We start from the raw sequence: 23,537 nt of genomic DNA, 5'->3' as shown, positions 1-23,537 counted from the left end.
CTTCTGCTTCGGAGCTGCTGGGACCGTCGCTGGGGCTTTGGCCACCGACTCCTTGACCGCTTTGGCCTTGGTCGTCTCGGCCTTGGCCGCTGGGGCCTTGGTCGTCGCGTCCTTGACCTTCACAGGCCTGGTCGTCGGGGCCTTGTCCTCCGTAGCTGGGGTCGTCGCAACCACCGATGCCCAGGATCTCTCACGCCTGGGGCAATCCTTGTACAGATGAGCCGCCAGCCCACACAGGTTGCAGGACGTCTTCTTCGGGCAGTCCTTCGAGCTGTGTCCCGTCACTCGACAAATCCTGCAGGCATCCTCCTTGCAGTCCTTCATCTCGTGGCCGTTCTTGCCGCATCTCCTGCAGTTCCGCGGCATGTCCGGGTAATAGATGAGGCCGTAGGAGTTGCCCAGGGAGAATGTCGGGGGCAGGTGCCGAAGTCCGTCTGAGTACGCCAGGTCCCTGTGAAGTCTAACGGTCACCGACCACTTACCTGTCCAGAAGCCGAGTCCATTCAGGATGTGAGAGGGTTCCTTCACAACCAAACAGAAGCGTCTCAGGAAGGTACAGATGTCTTGGCCTGGGGTGTGCGGGTTGCGCATGGAGACCGTGATCCTCCTTTCATCCCTCTGGATAGGGCAGCTACCTGTAAAGGCAGAGAAAGAATTATCCGGTCCTTTTGCGCTTACCATTTCCCAGAACCTCCTGCAGGTGTTCACAGTGGCGAAGGTGACGAAGAAGATCCCCGTCAAGAAGGTCTGGATGCTGAGGGTGTCCGACCTGGAGAAGCCTCGATCCAGCAGCATCTTCTGGCAGAACACGTCCGAGGACATGTCCGGCACCCTCCCATCCACTTCCTTCAGCTTCAGGGCCACCGTCTGCCGCATCCATGGCTCCAGGGCTGGAGCTTCGTGGCGGGGCTTCTGGGGTCCCTTCTGCTGGCCAGTCGTGGAGGCAGAGTCCTTGGGGTCAGAATCGGCTCCTGGCTGGGCCCTCCTGGCTGTCCCCAGCTCCAGGCTCTTCTTTTCGGCCTTCCTCGCAGCGCTTGCCATGGCTTTCCTCCTGCAGTTACTTCTTGGAGCTGGATCTGGAACTCTTCCCGGAATGGGTGGAGCTATGCAGATTCTTCTCCCGTCGTGTTCTGGACAAATTCCCCGAAAGGTCTTTGTCTCGATGATTTTCTTCCTCGAAGATTCCACAGGACAGCCCGATTCTTCTCCGAGTCTTCGTCTTCTTCTGGATTCTTTAGAGCTTCTTCCTCCCACCGATATCCGCCTTCGTTCTCTGATGTCAGCTGGGCTCCGAAGCTCTTCTCCTTCCGAGTTCGATCGCTCTCGTCAAGTGTAGATCGTAGCTCTTGTGTTCTTAAAAGAACAGATACTACACTTGATCTTAGCCAAAAGGCCGAGAAGCGATAACCAGAATTGGTTTCAAACTACGGAGCCACCCAAGGATCCTGAAAAGTCCATTTGTGGAGATGAGCTCCTGGACTCCCGTTAAGAAGACATGTTGTCAACCTCTAGATCCCTTACATGCCTGCACTTTTCGGCTTGCTGCTGCTGCAATCCACGCGTTTTAGATCTGCATAACTCCACCTCTTTAAACACAGCACCTTCACCCCCTGCTGTTCCCACCCGCCTCAAAACCGTTGGAAGGGAGGAGAACCAATTAAGGCGGGGGGTGGGGTGGAACGAGCAGCTGTCTACCCTTAGCAGGAGGGCTCCTGATTACATACCTCTCCTGCTGCTGCTGCTGCTGGCTGTCCAGCAGCAGACTGAAGGTGGCTGCTGCTGTGCACAGGTATATAAAGGCTCAGAGCCTATTATGACACGCGCAGCCAGCGTTCCATTGCCACATTCCATCTACTGCAGGCAGGATACCTGGCTGGCTGAATGTCGCTGAGAAGCTCACAGAGACCGCCATAAGCAACAGTTTAACAGAATGCCACAGACTAATCAACCAAACTTTTTGGGTTGGGTTCTCTTTTATAGTCTGCAGGCATTAAATGAAAGAAGTCAGTGTTCCAGCAGAGGGAGACAACGTTTCAGAAAAGGCATTGTAGCAAACCAAAAAAGAAATTTTAAGCGCAGCAGAGTAACCAGCGCACATACCTGTTAGCTCAGGTGAGTTTAAAAGGCTGCTGTTGATAACAAGGGCATTTGCTAAATAGATGGTGTGTGTGCAACAATATACTGAAAGGTCAATTATATTGTGCAGCTTATCTCACCACCTGTAGTTATTTAGGTGAAAGCTCCAAAATGCTTGCCTAATATGTCTGTTTATCCAAAAGGAAGTAAAAAGGGAGAGCTAGAAAGATAGCATTGCATCACATTACATGGCAATGCAATGCACAGTTGCTGAAGTTGAACCAAAATGAGCTTGTAATCTGGCTTCTGCAACTTTGAACATGAAAAATCCAATGAGGAGAAGAAAAGCAAAGCCAAAGAGTCCATCCCAAAATCCGACAAACAAGCAAAATGAACAAAAAACATTGAATTCAATTCTTTCTGATTTTAGAAACTGCATTAAAGAAGGGGTGCACCGGTCCTGGAGATACTGCAATACCAGGTCAATGCGTGGAGTGGACAGAGCAAGCTCTTTTTCCATCTCCCTGTTCTAAAAATCCATTTAATATATGGTCCCCAGATAGGGGACGTATCAGATATTAAACTGATAAGAACAGATACTACACTTGATCTTAGCCAAAAGGCCGAGAAGCGATAACCAGAATTGGTTTCAAACTACGGAGCCACCCAAGGATCCTGAAAAGTCCATTTGTGGAGATGAGCTCCTGGACTCCCGTTAAGAAGACATGTTGTCAACCTCTAGATCCCTTACATGCCTGCACTTTTCGGCTTGCTGCTGCTGCAATCCACGCGTTTTAGATCTGCATAACTCCACCTCTTTAAACACAGCACCTTCACCCCCTGCTGTTCCCACCCGCCTCAACACCGTTGGAAGGGAGGAGAACCAATTAAGGCGGGGGGTGGGGTGGAACGAGCAGCTGTCTACCCTTAGCAGGAGGGCTCCTGATTACATACCTCTCCTGCTGCTGCTGCTGGCTGTCCAGCAGCAGACTGAAGGTGGCTGCTGCTGTGCACAGGTATATAAAGGCTCAGAGCCTATTATGACACGCGCAGCCAGCGTTCCATTGCCACATTCCATCTACTGCAGGCAGGATACCTGGCTGGCTGAATGTCGCTGAGAAGCTCACAGAGATCGCCATAAGCAACAGTTTAACAGAATGCCACAGACTAATCAACCAAACTTTTTGGGTTGGGTTCTCTTTTATAGTCTGCAGGCATTAAATGAAAGAAGTCAGTGTTCCAGCAGAGGGAGACAACGTTTCAGAAAAGGCATTGTAGCAAACCAAAAAAGAAATTTTAAGCGCAGCAGAGTAACCAGCGCACATACCTGTTAGCTCAGGTGAGTTTAAAAGGCTGCTGTTGATAACAAGGGCATTTGCTAAATAGATGATGTGTGTGCAACAATATACTGAAAGGTCAATTATATTGTGCAGCTTATCTCACCACCTGTAGTTATTTAGGTGAAAGCTCCAAAATGCTTGCCTAATATGTCTGTTTATCCAAAAGGAAGTAAAAAGGGAGAGCTAGAAAGATAGCATTGCATCACATTACATGGCAATGCAATGCACAGTTGCTGAAGTTGAACCAAAATGAGCTTGTAATCTGGCTTCTGCAACTTTGAACATGAAAAATCCAATGAGGAGAAGAAAAGCAAAGCCAAAGAGTCCATCCCAAAATCCGACAAACAAGCAAAATGAACAAAAAACATTGAATTCAATTCTTTCTGATTTTAGAAACTGCATTAAAGAAGGGGTGCACCGGTCCTGGAGATACTGCAATACCAGGTCAATGCGTGGAGTGGACAGAGCAAGCTCTTTTTCCATCTCCCTGTTCTAAAAATCCATTTAATATATGGTCCCCAGATAGGGGACGTATCAGATATTAAACTGATAAGAACAGATACTACACTTGATCTTAGCCAAAAGGCCGAGAAGCGATAACCAGAATTGGTTTCAAACTACGGAGCCACCCAAGGATCCTGAAAAGTCCATTTGTGGAGATGAGCTCCTGGACTCCCGTTAAGAAGACATGTTGTCAACCTCTAGATCCCTTACATGCCTGCACTTTTCGGCTTGCTGCTGCTGCAATCCACGCGTTTTAGATCTGCATAACTCCACCTCTTTAAACACAGCACCTTCACCCCCTGCTGTTCCCACCCGCCTCAACACCGTTGGAAGGGAGGAGAACCAATTAAGGCGGGGGGTGGGGTGGAACGAGCAGCTGTCTACCCTTAGCAGGAGGGCTCCTGATTACATACCTCTCCTGCTGCTGCTGCTGCTGGCTGTCCAGCAGCAGACTGAAGGTGGCTGCTGCTGTGCACAGGTATATAAAGGCTCAGAGCCTATTATGACACGCGCAGCCAGCGTTCCATTGCCACATTCCATCTACTGCAGGCAGGATACCTGGCTGGCTGAATGTCGCTGAGAAGCTCACAGAGACCGCCATAAGCAACAGTTTAACAGAATGCCACAGACTAATCAACCAAACTTTTTGGGTTGGGTTCTCTTTTATAGTCTGCAGGCATTAAATGAAAGAAGTCAGTGTTCCAGCAGAGGGAGACAACGTTTCAGAAAAGGCATTGTAGCAAACCAAAAAAGAAATTTTAAGCGCAGCAGAGTAACCAGCGCACATACCTGTTAGCTCAGGTAAGTTTAAAAGGCTGCTGTTGATAACAAGGGCATTTGCTAAATAGATGGTGTGTGTGCAACAATATACTGAAAGGTCAATTATATTGTGCAGCTTATCTCACCACCTGTAGTTATTTAGGTGAAAGCTCCAAAATGCTTGCCTAATATGTCTGTTTATCCAAAAGGAAGTAAAAAGGGAGAGCTAGAAAGATAGCATTGCATCACATTACATGGCAATGCAATGCACAGTTGCTGAAGTTGAACCAAAATGAGCTTGTAATCTGGCTTCTGCAACTTTGAACATGAAAAATCCAATGAGGAGAAGAAAAGCAAAGCCAAAGAGTCCATCCCAAAATCCGACAAACAAGCAAAATGAACAAAAAACATTGAATTCAATTCTTTCTGATTTTAGAAACTGCATTAAAGAAGGGGTGCACCGGTCCTGGAGATACTGCAATACCAGGTCAATGCGTGGAGTGGACAGAGCAAGCTCTTTTTCCATCTCCCTGTTCTAAAAATCCATTTAATATATGGTCCCCAGATAGGGGACGTATCAGATATTAAACTGATAAGAACAGATACTACACTTGATCTTAGCCAAAAGGCCGAGAAGCGATAACCAGAATTGGTTTCAAACTACGGAGCCACCCAAGGATCCTGAAAAGTCCATTTGTGGAGATGAGCTCCTGGACTCCCGTTAAGAAGACATGTTGTCAACCTCTAGATCCCTTACATGCCTGCACTTTTCGGCTTGCTGCTGCTGCAATCCACGCGTTTTAGATCTGCATAACTCCACCTCTTTAAACACAGCACCTTCACCCCCTGCTGTTCCCACCCGCCTCAACACCGTTGGAAGGGAGGAGAACCAATTAAGGCGGGGGGTGGGGTGGAACGAGCAGCTGTCTACCCTTAGCAGGAGGGCTCCTGATTACATACCTCTCCTGCTGCTGCTGCTGCTGGCTGTCCAGCAGCAGACTGAAGGTGGCTGCTGCTGTGCACAGGTATATAAAGGCTCAGAGCCTATTATGACACGCGCAGCCAGCGTTCCATTGCCACATTCCATCTACTGCAGGCAGGATACCTGGCTGGCTGAATGTCGCTGAGAAGCTCACAGAGACCGCCATAAGCAACAGTTTAACAGAATGCCACAGACTAATCAACCAAACTTTTTGGGTTGGGTTCTCTTTTATAGTCTGCAGGCATTAAATGAAAGAAGTCAGTGTTCCAGCAGAGGGAGACAACGTTTCAGAAAAGGCATTGTAGCAAACCAAAAAAGAAATTTTAAGCGCAGCAGAGTAACCAGCGCACATACCTGTTAGCTCAGGTGAGTTTAAAAGGCTGCTGTTGATAACAAGGGCATTTGCTAAATAGATGGTGTGTGTGCAACAATATACTGAAAGGTCAATTATATTGTGCAGCTTATCTCACCACCTGTAGTTATTTAGGTGAAAGCTCCAAAATGCTTGCCTAATATGTCTGTTTATCCAAAAGGAAGTAAAAAGGGAGAGCTAGAAAGATAGCATTGCATCACATTACATGGCAATGCAATGCACAGTTGCTGAAGTTGAACCAAAATGAGCTTGTAATCTGGCTTCTGCAACTTTGAACATGAAAAATCCAATGAGGAGAAGAAAAGCAAAGCCAAAGAGTCCATCCCAAAATCCGACAAACAAGCAAAATGAACAAAAAACATTGAATTCAATTCTTTCTGATTTTAGAAACTGCATTAAAGAAGGGGTGCACCGGTCCTGGAGATACTGCAATACCAGGTCAATGCGTGGAGTGGACAGAGCAAGCTCTTTTTCCATCTCCCTGTTCTAAAAATCCATTTAATATATGGTCCCCAGATAGGGGACGTATCAGATATTAAACTGATAAGAACAGATACTACACTTGATCTTAGCCAAAAGGCCGAGAAGCGATAACCAGAATTGGTTTCAAACTACGGAGCCACCCAAGGATCCTGAAAAGTCCATTTGTGGAGATGAGCTCCTGGACTCCCGTTAAGAAGACATGTTGTCAACCTCTAGATCCCTTACATGCCTGCACTTTTCGGCTTGCTGCTGCTGCAATCCACGCGTTTTAGATCTGCATAACTCCACCTCTTTAAACACAGCACCTTCACCCCCTGCTGTTCCCACCCGCCTCAACACCGTTGGAAGGGAGGAGAACCAATTAAGGCGGGGGGTGGGGTGGAACGAGCAGCTGTCTACCCTTAGCAGGAGGGCTCCTGATTACATACCTCTCCTGCTGCTGCTGCTGCTGGCTGTCCAGCAGCAGACTGAAGGTGGCTGCTGATGTGCACAGGTATATAAAGGCTCAGAGCCTATTATGACACGCGCAGCCAGCGTTCCATTGCCACATTCCATCTACTGCAGGCAGGATACCTGGCTGGCTGAATGTCGCTGAGAAGCTCACAGAGACCGCCATAAGCAACAGTTTAACAGAATGCCACAGACTAATCAACCAAACTTTTTGGGTTGGGTTCTCTTTTATAGTCTGCAGGCATTAAATGAAAGAAGTCAGTGTTCCAGCAGAGGGAGACAACGTTTCAGAAAAGGCATTGTAGCAAACCAAAAAAGAAATTTTAAGCGCAGCAGAGTAACCAGCGCACATACCTGTTAGCTCAGGTGAGTTTAAAAGGCTGCTGTTGATAACAAGGGCATTTGCTAAATAGATGGTGTGTGTGCAACAATATACTGAAAGGTCAATTATATTGTGCAGCTTATCTCACCACCTGTAGTTATTTAGGTGAAAGCTCCAAAATGCTTGCCTAATATGTCTGTTTATCCAAAAGGAAGTAAAAAGGGAGAGCTAGAAAGATAGCATTGCATCACATTACATGGCAATGCAATGCACAGTTGCTGAAGTTGAACCAAAATGAGCTTGTAATCTGGCTTCTGCAACTTTGAACATGAAAAATCCAATGAGGAGAAGAAAAGCAAAGCCAAAGAGTCCATCCCAAAATCCGACAAACAAGCAAAATGAACAAAAAACATTGAATTCAATTCTTTCTGATTTTAGAAACTGCATTAAAGAAGGGGTGCACCGGTCCTGGAGATACTGCAATACCAGGTCAATGCGTGGAGTGGACAGAGCAAGCTCTTTTTCCATCTCCCTGTTCTAAAAATCCATTTAATATATGGTCCCCAGATAGGGGACGTATCAGATATTAAACTGATAAGAACAGATACTACACTTGATCTTAGCCAAAAGGCCGAGAAGCGATAACCAGAATTGGTTTCAAACTACGGAGCCACCCAAGGATCCTGAAAAGTCCATTTGTGGAGATGAGCTCCTGGACTCCCGTTAAGAAGACATGTTGTCAACCTCTAGATCCCTTACATGCCTGCACTTTTCGGCTTGCTGCTGCTGCAATCCACGCGTTTTAGATCTGCATAACTCCACCTCTTTAAACACAGCACCTTCACCCCCTGCTGTTCCCACCCGCCTCAACACCGTTGGAAGGGAGGAGAACCAATTAAGGCGGGGGGTGGGGTGGAACGAGCAGCTGTCTACCCTTAGCAGGAGGGCTCCTGATTACATACCTCTCCTGCTGCTGCTGCTGCTGGCTGTCCAGCAGCAGACTGAAGGTGGCTGCTGATGTGCACAGGTATATAAAGGCTCAGAGCCTATTATGACACGCGCAGCCAGCGTTCCATTGCCACATTCCATCTACTGCAGGCAGGATACCTGGCTGGCTGAATGTCGCTGAGAAGCTCACAGAGACCGCCATAAGCAACAGTTTAACAGAATGCCACAGACTAATCAACCAAACTTTTTGGGTTGGGTTCTCTTTTATAGTCTGCAGGCATTAAATGAAAGAAGTCAGTGTTCCAGCAGAGGGAGACAACGTTTCAGAAAAGGCATTGTAGCAAACCAAAAAAGAAATTTTAAGCGCAGCAGAGTAACCAGCGCACATACCTGTTAGCTCAGGTGAGTTTAAAAGGCTGCTGTTGATAACAAGGGCATTTGCTAAATAGATGGTGTGTGTGCAACAATATACTGAAAGGTCAATTATATTGTGCAGCTTATCTCACCACCTGTAGTTATTTAGGTGAAAGCTCCAAAATGCTTGCCTAATATGTCTGTTTATCCAAAAGGAAGTAAAAAGGGAGAGCTAGAAAGATAGCATTGCATCACATTACATGGCAATGCAATGCACAGTTGCTGAAGTTGAACCAAAATGAGCTTGTAATCTGGCTTCTGCAACTTTGAACATGAAAAATCCAATGAGGAGAAGAAAAGCAAAGCCAAAGAGTCCATCCCAAAATCCGACAAACAAGCAAAATGAACAAAAAACATTGAATTCAATTCTTTCTGATTTTAGAAACTGCATTAAAGAAGGGGTGCACCGGTCCTGGAGATACTGCAATACCAGGTCAATGCGTGGAGTGGACAGAGCAAGCTCTTTTTCCATCTCCCTGTTCTAAAAATCCATTTAATATATGGTCCCCAGATAGGGGACGTATCAGATATTAAACTGATAAGAACAGATACTACACTTGATCTTAGCCAAAAGGCCGAGAAGCGATAACCAGAATTGGTTTCAAACTACGGAGCCACCCAAGGATCCTGAAAAGTCCATTTGTGGAGATGAGCTCCTGGACTCCCATTAAGAAGACATGTTGTCAACCTCTAGATCCCTTACATGCCTGCACTTTTCGGCTTGCTGCTGCTGCAATCCACGCGTTTTAGATCTGCATAACTCCACCTCTTTAAACACAGCACCTTCACCCCCTGCTGTTCCCACCCGCCTCAACACCGTTGGAAGGGAGGAGAACCAATTAAGGCGGGGGGTGGGGTGGAACGAGCAGCTGTCTACCCTTAGCAGGAGGGCTCCTGATTACATACCTCTCCTGCTGCTGCTGCTGCTGGCTGTCCAGCAGCAGACTGAAGGTGGCTGCTGCTGTGCACAGGTATATAAAGGCTCAGAGCCTATTATGACACGCGCAGCCAGCGTTCCATTGCCACATTCCATCTACTGCAGGCAGGATACCTGGCTGGCTGAATGTCGCTGAGAAGCTCACAGAGACCGCCATAAGCAACAGTTTAACAGAATGCCACAGACTAATCAACCAAACTTTTTGGGTTGGGTTCTCTTTTATAGTCTGCAGGCATTAAATGAAAGAAGTCAGTGTTCCAGCAGAGGGAGACAACGTTTCAGAAAAGGCATTGTAGCAAACCAAAAAAGAAATTTTAAGCGCAGCAGAGTAACCAGCGCACATACCTGTTAGCTCAGGTGAGTTTAAAAGGCTGCTGTTGATAACAAGGGCATTTGCTAAATAGATGGTGTGTGTGCAACAATATACTGAAAGGTCAATTATATTGTGCAGCTTATCTCACCACCTGTAGTTATTTAGGTGAAAGCTCCAAAATGCTTGCCTAATATGTCTGTTTATCCAAAAGGAAGTAAAAAGGGAGAGCTAGAAAGATAGCATTGCATCACATTACATGGCAATGCAATGCACAGTTGCTGAAGTTGAACCAAAATGAGCTTGTAATCTGGCTTCTGCAACTTTGAACATGAAAAATCCAATGAGGAGAAGAAAAGCAAAGCCAAAGAGTCCATCCCAAAATCCGACAAACAAGCAAAATGAACAAAAAACATTGAATTCAATTCTTTCTGATTTTAGAAACTGCATTAAAGAAGGGGTGCACCGGTCCTGGAGATACTGCAATACCAGGTCAATGCGTGGAGTGGACAGAGCAAGCTCTTTTTCCATCTCCCTGTTCTAAAAATCCATTTAATATATGGTCCCCAGATAGGGGACGTATCAGATATTAAACTGATAAGAACAGATACTACACTTGATCTTAGCCAAAAGGCCGAGAAGCGATAACCAGAATTGGTTTCAAACTACGGAGCCACCCAAGGATCCTGAAAAGTCCATTTGTGGAGATGAGCTCCTGGACTCCCGTTAAGAAGACATGTTGTCAACCTCTAGATCCCTTACATGCCTGCACTTTTCGGCTTGCTGCTGCTGCAATCCACGCGTTTTAGATCTGCATAACTCCACCTCTTTAAACACAGCACCTTCACCCCCTGCTGTTCCCACCCGCCTCAACACCGTTGGAAGGGAGGAGAACCAATTAAGGCGGGGGGTGGGGTGGAACGAGCAGCTGTCTACCCTTAGCAGGAGGGCTCCTGATTACATACCTCTCCTGCTGCTGCTGCTGCTGGCTGTCCAGCAGCAGACTGAAGGTGGCTGCTGCTGTGCACAGGTATATAAAGGCTCAGAGCCTATTATGACACGCGCAGCCAGCGTTCCATTGCCACATTCCATCTACTGCAGGCAGGATACCTGGCTGGCTGAATGTCGCTGAGAAGCTCACAGAGACCGCCATAAGCAACAGTTTAACAGAATGCCACAGACTAATCAACCAAACTTTTTGGGTTGGGTTCTCTTTTATAGTCTGCAGGCATTAAATGAAAGAAGTCAGTGTTCCAGCAGAGGGAGACAACGTTTCAGAAAAGGCATTGTAGCAAACCAAAAAAGAAATTTTAAGCGCAGCAGAGTAACCAGCGCACATACCTATTAGCTCAGGTGAGTTTAAAAGGCTGCTGTTGATAACAAGTGCATTTGCTAAATAGATGGTGTGTGTGCAACAATATACTGAAAGGTCAATTATATTGTGCAGCTTATCTCACCACCTGTAGTTATTTAGGTGAAAGCTCCAAAATGCTTGCCTAATATGTCTGTTTATCCAAAAGGAAGTAAAAAGGGAGAGCTAGAAAGATAGCATTGCATCACATTACATGGCAATGCAATGCACAGTTGCTGAAGTTGAACCAAAATGAGCTTGTAATCTGGCTTCTGCAACTTTGAACATGAAAAATCCAATGAGGAGAAGAAAAGCAAAGCCAAAGAGTCCATCCCAAAATCCGACAAACAAGCAAAATGAACAAAAAACATTGAATTCAATTCTTTCTGATTTTAGAAACTGCATTAAAGAAGGGGTGCACCGGTCCTGGAGATACTGCAATACCAGGTCAATGCGTGGAGTGGACAGAGCAAGCTCTTTTTCCATCTCCCTGTTCTAAAAATCCATTTAATATATGGTCCCCAGATAGGGGACGTATCAGATATTAAACTGATAAGAACAGATACTACACTTGATCTTAGCCAAAAGGCCGAGAAGCGATAACCAGAATTGGTTTCAAACTACGGAGCCACCCAAGGATCCTGAAAAGTCCATTTGTGGAGATGAGCTCCTGGACTCCCGTTAAGAAGACATGTTGTCAACCTCTAGATCCCTTACATGCCTGCACTTTTCGGCTTGCTGCTGCTGCAATCCACGCGTTTTAGATCTGCATAACTCCACCTCTTTAAACACAGCACCTTCACCCCCTGCTGTTCCCACCCGCCTCAACACCGTTGGAAGGGAGGAGAACCAATTAAGGCGGGGGGTGGGGTGGAACGAGCAGCTGTCTACCCTTAGCAGGAGGGCTCCTGATTACATACCTCTCCTGCTGCTGCTGCTGCTGGCTGTCCAGCAGCAGACTGAAGGTGGCTGCTGATGTGCACAGGTATATAAAGGCTCAGAGCCTATTATGACACGCGCAGCCAGCGTTCCATTGCCACATTCCATCTACTGCAGGCAGGATACCTGGCTGGCTGAATGTCGCTGAGAAGCTCACAGAGACCGCCATAAGCAACAGTTTAACAGAATGCCACAGACTAATCAACCAAACTTTTTGGGTTGGGTTCTCTTTTATAGTCTGCAGGCATTAAATGAAAGAAGTCAGTGTTCCAGCAGAGGGAGACAACGTTTCAGAAAAGGCATTGTAGCAAACCAAAAAAGAAATTTTAAGCGCAGCAGAGTAACCAGCGCACATACCTGTTAGCTCAGGTGAGTTTAAAAGGCTGCTGTTGATAACAAGGGCATTTGCTAAATAGATGGTGTGTGTGCAACAATATACTGAAAGGTCAATTATATTGTGCAGCTTATCTCACCACCTGTAGTTATTTAGGTGAAAGCTCCAAAATGCTTGCCTAATATGTCTGTTTATCCAAAAGGAAGTAAAAAGGGAGAGCTAGAAAGATAGCATTGCATCACATTACATGGCAATGCAATGCACAGTTGCTGAAGTTGAACCAAAATGAGCTTGTAATCTGGCTTCTGCAACTTTGAACATGAAAAATCCAATGAGGAGAAGAAAAGCAAAGCCAAAGAGTCCATCCCAAAATCCGACAAACAAGCAAAATGAACAAAAAACATTGAATTCAATTCTTTCTGATTTTAGAAACTGCATTAAAGAAGGGGTGCACCGGTCCTGGAGATACTGCAATACCAGGTCAATGCGTGGAGTGGACAGAGCAAGCTCTTTTTCCATCTCCCTGTTCTAAAAATCCATTTAATATATGGTCCCCAGATAGGGGACGTATCAGATATTAAACTGATAAGAACAGATACTACACTTGATCTTAGCCAAAAGGCCGAGAAGCGATAACCAGAATTGGTTTCAAACTACGGAGCCACCCAAGGATCCTGAAAAGTCCATTTGTGGAGATGAGCTCCTGGACTCCCGTTAAGAAGACATGTTGTCAACCTCTAGATCCCTTACATGCCTGCACTTTTCGGCTTGCTGCTGCTGCAATCCACGCGTTTTAGATCTGCATAACTCCACCTCTTTAAACACAGCACCTTCACCCCCTGCTGTTCCCACCCGCCTCAACACCGTTGGAAGGGAGGAGAACCAATTAAGGCGGGGGGTGGGGTGGAACGAGCAGCTGTCTACCCTTAGCAGGAGGGCTCCTGATTACATACCTCTCCTGCTGCTGCTGCTGCTGGCTGTCCAGCAGCAGACTGAAGGTGGCTGCTGCTGTGCACAGGTATATAAAGGCTCAGAGCCTATTATGACACGCGCAGCCAGCGTTCCATTGCCACATTCCATCTACTGCAGGCAGGATACCTGGCTGGCTGAATGTCGCTGAGAAGCTCACAGAGACCGCCATAAGCAACAGTTTAACAGAATGCCACAGACTAATCAACCAAACTTTTTGGGTTGGGTTCTCTTTTATAGTCTGCAGGCATTAAATGAAAGAAGTCAGTGTTCCAGCAGAGGGAGACAACGTTTCAGAAAAGGCATTGTAGCAAACCAAAAAAGAAATTTTAAGCGCAGCAGAGTAACCAGCGCACATACCTGTTAGCTCAGGTGAGTTTAAAAGGCTGCTGTTGATAACAAGGGCATTTGCTAAATAGATGGTGTGTGTGCAACAATATACTGAAAGGTCAATTATATTGTGCAGCTTATCTCACCACCTGTAGTTATTTAGGTGAAAGCTCCAAAATGCTTGCCTAATATGTCTGTTTATCCAAAAGGAAGTAAAAAGGGAGAGCTAGAAAGATAGCATTGCATCACATTACATGGCAATGCAATGCACAGTTGCTGAAGTTGAACCAAAATGAGCTTGTAATCTGGCTTCTGCAACTTTGAACATGAAAAATCCAATGAGGAGAAGAAAAGCAAAGCCAAAGAGTCCATCCCAAAATCCGACAAACAAGCAAAATGAACAAAAAACATTGAATTCAATTCTTTCTGATTTTAGAAACTGCATTAAAGAAGGGGTGCACCGGTCCTGGAGATACTGCAATACCAGGTCAATGCGTGGAGTGGACAGAGCAAGCTCTTTTTCCATCTCCCTGTTCTAAAAATCCATTTAATATATGGTCCCCAGATAGGGGACGTATCAGATATTAAACTGATAAGAACAGATACTACACTTGATCTTAGCCAAAAGGCCGAGAAGCGATAACCAGAATTGGTTTCAAACTACGGAGCCACCCAAGGATCCTGAAAAGTCCATTTGTGGAGATGAGCTCCTGGACTCCCGTTAAGAAGACATGTTGTCAACCTCTAGATCCCTTACATGCCTGCACTTTTCGGCTTGCTGCTGCTGCAATCCACGCGTTTTAGATCTGCATAACTCCACCTCTTTAAACACAGCACCTTCACCCCCTGCTGTTCCCACCCGCCTCAACACCGTTGGAAGGGAGGAGAACCAATTAAGGCGGGGGGTGGGGTGGAACGAGCAGCTGTCTACCCTTAGCAGGAGGGCTCCTGATTACATACCTCTCCTGCTGCTGCTGCTGCTGGCTGTCCAGCAGCAGACTGAAGGTGGCTGCTGATGTGCACAGGTATATAAAGGCTCAGAGCCTATTATGACACGCGCAGCCAGCGTTCCATTGCCACATTCCATCTACTGCAGGCAGGATACCTGGCTGGCTGAATGTCGCTGAGAAGCTCACAGAGACCGCCATAAGCAACAGTTTAACAGAATGCCACAGACTAATCAACCAAACTTTTTGGGTTGGGTTCTCTTTTATAGTCTGCAGGCATTAAATGAAAGAAGTCAGTGTTCCAGCAGAGGGAGACAACGTTTCAGAAAAGGCATTGTAGCAAACCAAAAAAGAAATTTTAAGCGCAGCAGAGTAACCAGCGCACATACCTGTTAGCTCAGGTGAGTTTAAAAGGCTGCTGTTGATAACAAGGGCATTTGCTAAATAGATGGTGTGTGTGCAACAATATACTGAAAGGTCAATTATATTGTGCAGCTTATCTCACCACCTGTAGTTATTTAGGTGAAAGCTCCAAAATGCTTGCCTAATATGTCTGTTTATCCAAAAGGAAGTAAAAAGGGAGAGCTAGAAAGATAGCATTGCATCACATTACATGGCAATGCAATGCACAGTTGCTGAAGTTGAACCAAAATGAGCTTGTAATCTGGCTTCTGCAACTTTGAACATGAAAAATCCAATGAGGAGAAGAAAAGCAAAGCCAAAGAGTCCATCCCAAAATCCGACAAACAAGCAAAATGAACAAAAAACATTGAATTCAATTCTTTCTGATTTTAGAAACTGCATTAAAGAAGGGGTGCACCGGTCCTGGAGATACTGCAATACCAGGTCAATGCGTGGAGTGGACAGAGCAAGCTCTTTTTCCATCTCCCTGTTCTAAAAATCCATTTAATATATGGTCCCCAGATAGGGGACGTATCAGATATTAAACTGATAAGAACAGATCAGGTTTCAACATAATTTATTAAGTGCGTAAAAGATGGTTTACAATCAAAAACAGCAACACAAACAATACATTAATAAAACACAGAATTCCACCCATAAAAACCCCATATACGATTAGCATCCCTCCTCCCAATACATTTGACATCCCTCAAGTAATAAATATACATCTGACTAAAAGCAATTTTAAGACAATCCTTCACAGAAATAGCATCACGTTTAAAAAGTAAAATATTGCGTGCCTTCCAAAGGGCGTCTTTAAAACAGTTAATCATACACCAACATATACAATACTGTTGAGGGGTCGGACAATTAAAAAGGCCATATAAAACATATTCATGGTTAAAATCTCTTAAACCGCAAGTCCATTTTAAAAGAATCCCAACTTTGTGCCAAAGTTCCTGTGCAAATGGGCAATTCCACATAAGGTGCAAGGTGGTTTCGTCATAAACACATGAGTCTCTGGGGCATTTTGCTCTGGCCACCAGGCCTCTCCTGTGTTGAAACTCTCTGGTGGGGAGGCACTGGTGGACCACCATCCATGCGATGTCCTTATGTCCATTTGCTAAGAATTTCCCGAAGACATTCTTCCAAACTTGCTTCGATCTCTCTTCTGAGAAATTTACTATGGGGGTCACATCTTCATTCCTCCTCAGAAAAGATAAAAGCTTCTTGCGGTCTTTAAAAATGTCCATATTAAAATCACCAAGGCTATAAAATCGAACAGTCTTTTCTAAGATTGCTTGGTGTTTGGGGGGGCATAGTAAAACAGGGGAATTCAACGACAACTTAAACCATCTTTTAAAAATCATCCCACAAGTATATTTTAAAAAATAACTTAGCGCACTATTACCATTAAAATGTTTGAAACAAAAGCAGAAATAATTTAAATACAAATAAATATGTAAGTCGGGGACATCCCTTCCGCCGTTCATTTTATTCTTCCTCATTATTTCTCGCCTTAATTTTTCCATTTTGGAGTTCCATAAAAACATAAAGATCATCCTAGTCATTTTTTTAATTAAAACATCAGAGGGGGGGTACACCATAGCTATATACAGTATGAGGGGTAACAACACTGATTTTATAATTAAAATTTTCCCCTCCATTGTTAGGGACCTCAAACCCCAAAATGATATTTTCTTTGACATTTTTTCTATGACATTCTCCCAGCTTTGAGTTCCCACATTCTCCTCGTTAAAAACAACTCCAAGAATTTTTACATTGTCTCGTTTTATAGTGAGCTGCGGGAGTTGGGCGGTGTCCCAGGATCCCAAAGTCAGACATTCAGATTTATTTAAATTAAGTTTAAAACCGGATGCCTGGGAAAAAAAATCAATGCGCAACACCGTCCTCCGGAGGGAAGCAGGGTCCACGCACACAACCGTCACGTCATCCATGTAGCCAAAGACTCTCACATCACTGCCACCTCCGCCAGGAACAGGAACCCCTCTAATCACTTTGTCTTTTCTTATTGCGCTCAGCAGGGGCTCCATGGCGCAGATGAACAGGATGGGCGACAAGGGGCATCCCTGCTTCACTCCGGACTCAAGGGGAACTCCATCTGTTAAAAAGCCATTAAGAGAAATTTGACTAAAACAATTTTTATATAAAATCTTAATACAATTTAAAAGCATATTAGGGATACCCATTCTTTTTAAAACTCTAAAAAGAAATCTATGAGAGACTCTATCGAAAGCTTTTTCAAAATCTAGGGCTAAAAGAGCTACATTTTGACCCCGGTCTCTGGAATACCAAATTACATCCCTTAATACGTTTAAAACCTCTGAAATACTTCTGCCTTGTACACTACAAACCTGCTCAGGCTGGATTAGTTTGGCAATGACATTCCTGAGCCGGTTTGCAACCACCTTAGCAAGTACCTTGTAATCAACGTTTAGGAGAGTTATGGGTCTCCAATTCGCTAGAGCACTGCGATCACCTTTTTTATATATCAAAGACACCACTCCTCTCCTCCACGAAAATGGCAACTGTTCAGAAATAAAAACTTCTTTAAAAAGCATAAAAAGGTCCTCTTTTAAAATGTCCCAAAAAGTAAGGTAAAATTCTACAGGTAGTCCGTCACACCCAGGTGCTTTACCCTTAGAGAAACTTTTAAAAACATAAAATAATTCCTCTAAAACAATATCGCGTTCTAAAAACTCCTGGTCTGTAAAATTTAACTTAAAATCGAGATCATTAAGAGCATCAGATAAAAAGGACTCATCTATACACTTTTTACTAAAAAGATGCTTATAAAAGTTAAAAGTAGCATTCAACATTCCCTGCATAGATGTTTCACCCTCTAGATTTGTGATCACTTCTCTTTTATCCATGACTTTTTTGAAGAAGAAGCGAGAGCACTTCTCCCCCTCCTCCAAGTGCTGCACTCTAGAGTTAAAAATAATCTCTTTCCCCTTTGTGTCTATGCAGTTCTGAATTTCAGTTTTTAGGCTAGCAATATCATCTCCCACCTCCACCCCTAGCTCTTTGAATTTAAAAAGTGTTTGTAGTTTGGTGTTAAGATCACTAAAACATCTTTTTTTCTCTCTAGCTTTACGTCTCCCTGCTTTTATAAAAAACATTCTGACTTTTTTTTTCAAATTTTCCCACCAGGTTACCATAGGGGCATCAGAAGGTTTTTGTCGCCGCCAGGCTTGATAGGCTTTACCAAAGTCTTGTCGAATCAGAGGGTCCTCCAGCAGGTAAGTACTTAGACGCCAGAGGCCCCTGTTGACCCTCTGTTCATCCCGGTATTCTAGGTGCACCTCCAAGCCCTTATGGTCAGAAAATATATTTGATGTTAAAACACATTTTACAGGGTTAAAATCATCTGATAGGAAAATAAAATCGATCCTGGAGGACACCCCTCTTCCGGACCACGTATAACCAGGGTCCGTCGGCAGGAGTGACCTCCACGCATCGCATAATTTAAAATCAGTTATAAAATCTTTCAATAGATGACATGACTTATCCAATTTGCGTAAAGGGTCACCCCCCGCTCGTTGTTCACTAGCACAAAGACAATTAAAATCACCCCCTACGATCAGGGGAGATGACCCAGTACAGTACAATGGCAATATCCCAAATAAATTAATTCTCTCTTGCTTATCAGGTGGAGCATAAACATTCATTACACGTAGGGTAAAACCATTAAATTTAAAATGCACTAAAACCACTCTGCCTGGTACTATTTCTGTGACAGCATTTACAGTAATATTTCTCCCACGACAGAGGAAGCCCACCCCCGCTGACTTGTTGTCATTGGAGCCAGACCAGATGGAGGGCCCCAGTCTCCAATCTGTCTTGATGTCATTATAATTTAGTGCATGTTGTATCCCGCATTCCTGTAATAAACAAATGTCAAAGTCAGCGGTTTCTAAATACTTGAAAGAGCAGCCCTACGAACTGGGCTCTTTAATGACCTCACATTCAGTGAGACAAGTCTTAATGTCGGCATTCATAGGTCAGGGTGGTGGATCTTCCATGAGGACACCTGACTCAAAGCCCTGTATGTCAAATTGCTCCAGGACATCCGGGCTAGAGGACCCAAACGACTCGATATTCTGTGAGCCGGCGGTTGCCCCCTCGTAGGTCACGGTTCCCAGCCACATTCCAGGAGACACTGGGGCTTCGACATTCCGTCTCTTTTTCGGGGCAGACTCCACTAGGTCACTGGTGCAGTCCTCCTCTTCCTCCACCTCCTCCAGGGGAAGAGACTGGTCCATCAGGATAAGATCACCAACACCGATTCCCTGATGTTCGCCACCTAGAAGCAAAGCCCCCTCATCTGGCTGGCTAATCGCCCTGGAAGATCCTGAGTCCATCGCTGCGTGGTCCCCTGTAGCCAACCACACAGGGGCACCACCCTCCAGCCCAACAGGATCGGTATCGGGAACCATCGACACGGAGGATACCCTCCCAGAAGGAGGACCCCTCCGCTCCGGTCCATGCGAGGTCCGCCCATCGTTAAGGGACTTCGATGCAGGGGCCGCCCCAGAGGGGCCTCCGGCTCCCTGCTCCATCCCAGCCTTCTCGCCCTTCGAACCGCCCTCCGACGCCGGCCCGCCAGTGAAGACCGGCGGGCGCATCGGCTCAGCTGCAGAAGATGCAGCTTCTGCGTAGGTCCTGGTCCTGGTCCTGTTGGGGCATCCTCGGAACATGTGCCCCGCCTCACCACAAAGATTGCATTTCCTCCCAGCGGGACAGTCCTTCATTAAATGTCCGTAACAGCTGCAATTATTGCAGCGGTCTACTTTCCTGCCTGTGCAGGACGTTTGGGTATGACCCATTTGTCCACAGTTCCTGCAACATACCGGCATTCCAGGGTAAAATAAGTAGCCTCTGCTCTTACCGATCACAAATGTTGAGGGAGGGTGTAGCATTCCTCCCACTCCGCTTGGGTCCCTCTTTAGACGGTCCATGTACCTCCTCTTGCCGCACCAGAAGCCTACCGCGTTCTTCACAGTGCCCAGGTATCTCAGATCGTCACAATAACGGATAAGGTAGGTCGAGATGTCTGCAGCTTCCACAAAGGGGTTCGGGAAATGCACCACGATAGGGATCTCGTCATAGGCATACAAGAGACAAAAGGTTAGTCCATCCAATTCATCCAAGTAGTTTTTCTCATTTACCTTTTGTACGAGTTGGTGACAGCATCCCTGGCTCTTGAAGGTGATGGTGTAAGTCCCCTTGTACTCATTGTCCTGGAAGCAGAATATGTCTTCCCGCCGAAACTCCAGAACTCCAAGCAGAATCCTATGGCAGATGTAATCCAAATTCTTCTCCGTCCTCGATCCTGCTCCAACTTCAATCCTCACGGTGTTCCGCATCCGGGCATCACCCGATGAATATGTGAGCGTTGCCGGCATCCTTCACTCAGGAACGTACCGACTCTTCTCTCTGAAAGGCGCAAGCCTTCATGGGATCCCTTCCCGTTGCTCCCGGACTAATCCTTCCTCCCCATAGCAGCAGGGGGGTTAAGTCCCTCCGAAAAGGAACGATCCCCCCAGGCCGAGAGAAAGGGTACCAAGAGCACCTCACAGGCAAGACCACACAGGTAAACCTGATAGATCATGCCAAAAGGCCGAGAAGCGATAACCAGAATTGGTTTCAAACTACGGAGCCACCCAAGGATCCTGAAAAGTCCATTTGTGGAGATGAGCTCCTGGACTCCCGTTAAGAAGACATGTTGTCAACCTCTAGATCCCTTACATGCCTGCACTTTTCGGCTTGCTGCTGCTGCAATCCACGCGTTTTAGATCTGCATAACTCCACCTCTTTAAACACAGCACCTTCACCCCCTGCTGTTCCCACCCGCCTCAACACCTTTGGAAGGGAGGAGAACCAATTAAGGCGGGGGGTGGGGTGGAACGAGCAGCTGTCTACCCTTAGCAGGAGGGCTCCTGATTACATACCTCTCCTGCTGCTGCTGCTGCTGGCTGTCCAGCAGCAGACTGAAGGTGGCTGCTGCTGTGCACAGGTATATAAAGGCTCAGAGCCTATTATGACACGCGCAGCCAGCGTTCCATTGCCACATTCCATCTACTGCAGGCAGGATACCTGGCTGGCTGAATGTCGCTGAGAAGCTCACAGAGACCGCCATAAGCAACAGTTTAACAGAATGCCACAGACTAATCAACCAAACTTTTTGGGTTGGGTTCTCTTTTATAGTCTGCAGGCATTAAATGAAAGAAGTCAGTGTTCCAGCAGAGGGAGACAACGTTTCAGAAAAGGCATTGTAGCAAACCAAAAAAGAAATTTTAAGCGCAGCAGAGTAACCAGCGCACATACCTGTTAGCTCAGGTGAGTTTAAAATGCTGCTGTTGATAACAAGGGCATTTGCTAAATAGATGGTGTGTGTGCAACAATATACTGAAAGGTCAATTATATTGTGCAGCTTATCTCACCACCTGTAGTTATTTAGGTGAAAGCTCCAAAATGCTTGCCTAATATGTCTGTTTATCCAAAAGGAAGTAAAAAGGGAGAGCTAGAAAGATAGCATTGCATCACATTACATGGCAATGCAATGCACAGTTGCTGAAGTTGAACCAAAATGAGCTTGTAATCTGGCTTCTGCAACTTTGAACATGAAAAATCCAATGAGGAGAAGAAAAGCAAAGCCAAAGAGTCCATCCCAAAATCCGACAAACAAGCAAAATGAACAAAAAACATTGAATTCAATTCTTTCTGATTTTAGAAACTGCATTAAAGAAGGGGTGCACCGGTCCTGGAGATACTGCAATACCAGGTCAATGCGTGGAGTGGACAGAGCAAGCTCTTTTTCCATCTCCCTGTTCTAAAAATCCATTTAATATATGGTCCCCAGATAGGGGACGTATCAGATATTAAACTGATAAGAACAGATACTACACTTGATCTTAGCCAAAAGGCCGAGAAGCGATAACCAGAATTGGTTTCAAACTACGGAGCCACCCAAGGATCCTGAAAAGTCCATTTGTGGAGATGAGCTCCTGGACTCCCGTTAAGAAGACATGTTGTCAACCTCTAGATCCCTTACATGCCTGCACTTTTCGGCTTGCTGCTGCTGCAATCCACGCGTTTTAGATCTGCATAACTCCACCTCTTTAAACACAGCACCTTCACCCCCTGCTGTTCCCACCCGCCTCAACACCGTTGGAAGGGAGGAGAACCAATTAAGGCGGGGGGTGGGGTGGAACGAGCAGCTGTCTACCCTTAGCAGGAGGGCTCCTGATTACATACCTCTCCTGCTGCTGCTGCTGCTGGCTGTCCAGCAGCAGACTGAAGGTGGCTGCTGCTGTGCACAGGTATATAAAGGCTCAGAGCCTATTATGACACGCGCAGCCAGCGTTCCATTGCCACATTCCATCTACTGCAGGCAGGATACCTGGCTGGCTGAATGTCGCTGAGAAGCTCACAGAGACCGCCATAAGCAACAGTTTAACAGAATGCCACAGACTAATCAACCAAACTTTTTGGGTTGGGTTCTCTTTTATAGTCTGCAGGCATTAAATGAAAGAAGTCAGTGTTCCAGCAGAGGGAGACAACGTTTCAGAAAAGGCATTGTAGCAAACCAAAAAAGAAATTTTAAGCGCAGCAGAGTAACCAGCGCACATACCTGTTAGCTCAGGTGAGTTTAAAAGGCTGCTGTTGATAACAAGGGCATTTGCTAAATAGATGGTGTGTGTGCAACAATATACTGAAAGGTCAATTATATTGTGCAGCTTATCTCACCACCTGTAGTTATTTAGGTGAAAGCTCCAAAATGCTTGCCTAATATGTCTGTTTATCCAAAAGGAAGTAAAAAGGGAGAGCTAGAAAGATAGCATTGCATCACATTACATGGCAATGCAATGCACAGTTGCTGAAGTTGAACCAAAATGAGCTTGTAATCTGGCTTCTGCAACTTTGAACATGAAAAATCCAATGAGGAGAAGAAAAGCAAAGCCAAAGAGTCCATCCCAAAATCCGACAAACAAGCAAAATGAACAAAAAACATTGAATTCAACTCTTTCTGATTTTAGAAACTGCATTAAAGAAGGGGTGCACCGGTCCTGGAGATACTGCAATACCAGGTCAATGCGTGGAGTGGACAGAGCAAGCTCTTTTTCCATCTCCCTGTTCTAAAAATCCATTTAATATATGGTCCCCAGATAGGGGACGTATCAGATATTAAACTGATAAGAACAGATACTACACTTGATCTTAGCCAAAAGGCCGAGAAGCGATAACCAGAATTGGTTTCAAACTACGGAGCCACCCAAGGATCCTGAAAAGTCCATTTGTGGAGATGAGCTCCTGGACTCCCGTTAAGAAGACATGTTGTCA

General features: G+C 45.6%; 13 non-coding genes and 1 pseudogene across 13 annotated transcripts; all 14 read right to left on the bottom strand.

The window, feature by feature from the left end:
- Window positions 1-1,327: 1,327 nt before the first annotated feature.
- On the bottom strand, window positions 1,328-1,405 carry LOC141200978 (U2 spliceosomal RNA; annotated as a pseudogene).
- Window positions 1,406-2,520: 1,115 nt separating this feature from the next.
- Window positions 2,521-2,711, bottom strand: LOC141199219 (U2 spliceosomal RNA). The gene has a single exon (XR_012270977.1). It is a non-coding gene; the product is annotated as a U2 spliceosomal RNA (small nuclear RNA).
- A 1,112-nt stretch (window positions 2,712-3,823) lies between these two features.
- LOC141199218 (U2 spliceosomal RNA) lies at window positions 3,824-4,014 on the bottom strand. The gene has a single exon (XR_012270976.1). It is a non-coding gene; the product is annotated as a U2 spliceosomal RNA (small nuclear RNA).
- A 1,115-nt stretch (window positions 4,015-5,129) lies between these two features.
- Window positions 5,130-5,320, bottom strand: LOC141199217 (U2 spliceosomal RNA). The gene has a single exon (XR_012270975.1). It is a non-coding gene; the product is annotated as a U2 spliceosomal RNA (small nuclear RNA).
- A 1,115-nt stretch (window positions 5,321-6,435) lies between these two features.
- LOC141199216 (U2 spliceosomal RNA) lies at window positions 6,436-6,626 on the bottom strand. The gene has a single exon (XR_012270974.1). It is a non-coding gene; the product is annotated as a U2 spliceosomal RNA (small nuclear RNA).
- Window positions 6,627-7,741: 1,115 nt separating this feature from the next.
- On the bottom strand, window positions 7,742-7,932 carry LOC141199215 (U2 spliceosomal RNA). The gene has a single exon (XR_012270973.1). It is a non-coding gene; the product is annotated as a U2 spliceosomal RNA (small nuclear RNA).
- Window positions 7,933-9,047: 1,115 nt separating this feature from the next.
- LOC141199214 (U2 spliceosomal RNA) lies at window positions 9,048-9,238 on the bottom strand. The gene has a single exon (XR_012270972.1). It is a non-coding gene; the product is annotated as a U2 spliceosomal RNA (small nuclear RNA).
- A 1,115-nt stretch (window positions 9,239-10,353) lies between these two features.
- LOC141199213 (U2 spliceosomal RNA) lies at window positions 10,354-10,544 on the bottom strand. Its single transcript, XR_012270971.1, has one exon. It is a non-coding gene; the product is annotated as a U2 spliceosomal RNA (small nuclear RNA).
- Window positions 10,545-11,659: 1,115 nt separating this feature from the next.
- On the bottom strand, window positions 11,660-11,850 carry LOC141199212 (U2 spliceosomal RNA). Its single transcript, XR_012270970.1, has one exon. It is a non-coding gene; the product is annotated as a U2 spliceosomal RNA (small nuclear RNA).
- Window positions 11,851-12,965: 1,115 nt separating this feature from the next.
- On the bottom strand, window positions 12,966-13,156 carry LOC141199210 (U2 spliceosomal RNA). The gene has a single exon (XR_012270968.1). It is a non-coding gene; the product is annotated as a U2 spliceosomal RNA (small nuclear RNA).
- A 1,115-nt stretch (window positions 13,157-14,271) lies between these two features.
- Window positions 14,272-14,462, bottom strand: LOC141199209 (U2 spliceosomal RNA). The gene has a single exon (XR_012270967.1). It is a non-coding gene; the product is annotated as a U2 spliceosomal RNA (small nuclear RNA).
- A 1,115-nt stretch (window positions 14,463-15,577) lies between these two features.
- Window positions 15,578-15,767, bottom strand: LOC141200865 (U2 spliceosomal RNA). The gene has a single exon (XR_012272566.1). It is a non-coding gene; the product is annotated as a U2 spliceosomal RNA (small nuclear RNA).
- A 6,174-nt stretch (window positions 15,768-21,941) lies between these two features.
- On the bottom strand, window positions 21,942-22,132 carry LOC141199208 (U2 spliceosomal RNA). The gene has a single exon (XR_012270966.1). It is a non-coding gene; the product is annotated as a U2 spliceosomal RNA (small nuclear RNA).
- Window positions 22,133-23,247: 1,115 nt separating this feature from the next.
- Window positions 23,248-23,438, bottom strand: LOC141199207 (U2 spliceosomal RNA). The gene has a single exon (XR_012270965.1). It is a non-coding gene; the product is annotated as a U2 spliceosomal RNA (small nuclear RNA).
- Window positions 23,439-23,537: the final 99 nt, after the last annotated feature.

Source organism: Phyllobates terribilis, unplaced genomic scaffold, assembly GCF_046119375.1.
Source record: "Phyllobates terribilis strain yellow unplaced genomic scaffold, ASM4611937v1 Scaffold_108__1_contigs__length_5656254, whole genome shotgun sequence".
In the NCBI taxonomy this organism is placed as follows: domain Eukaryota; kingdom Metazoa; phylum Chordata; class Amphibia; order Anura; family Dendrobatidae; genus Phyllobates; species Phyllobates terribilis.
The sequence above is the reverse complement of the archived record's forward strand: the minus strand, read 5'-3'. Positions and strand labels throughout refer to the sequence as shown.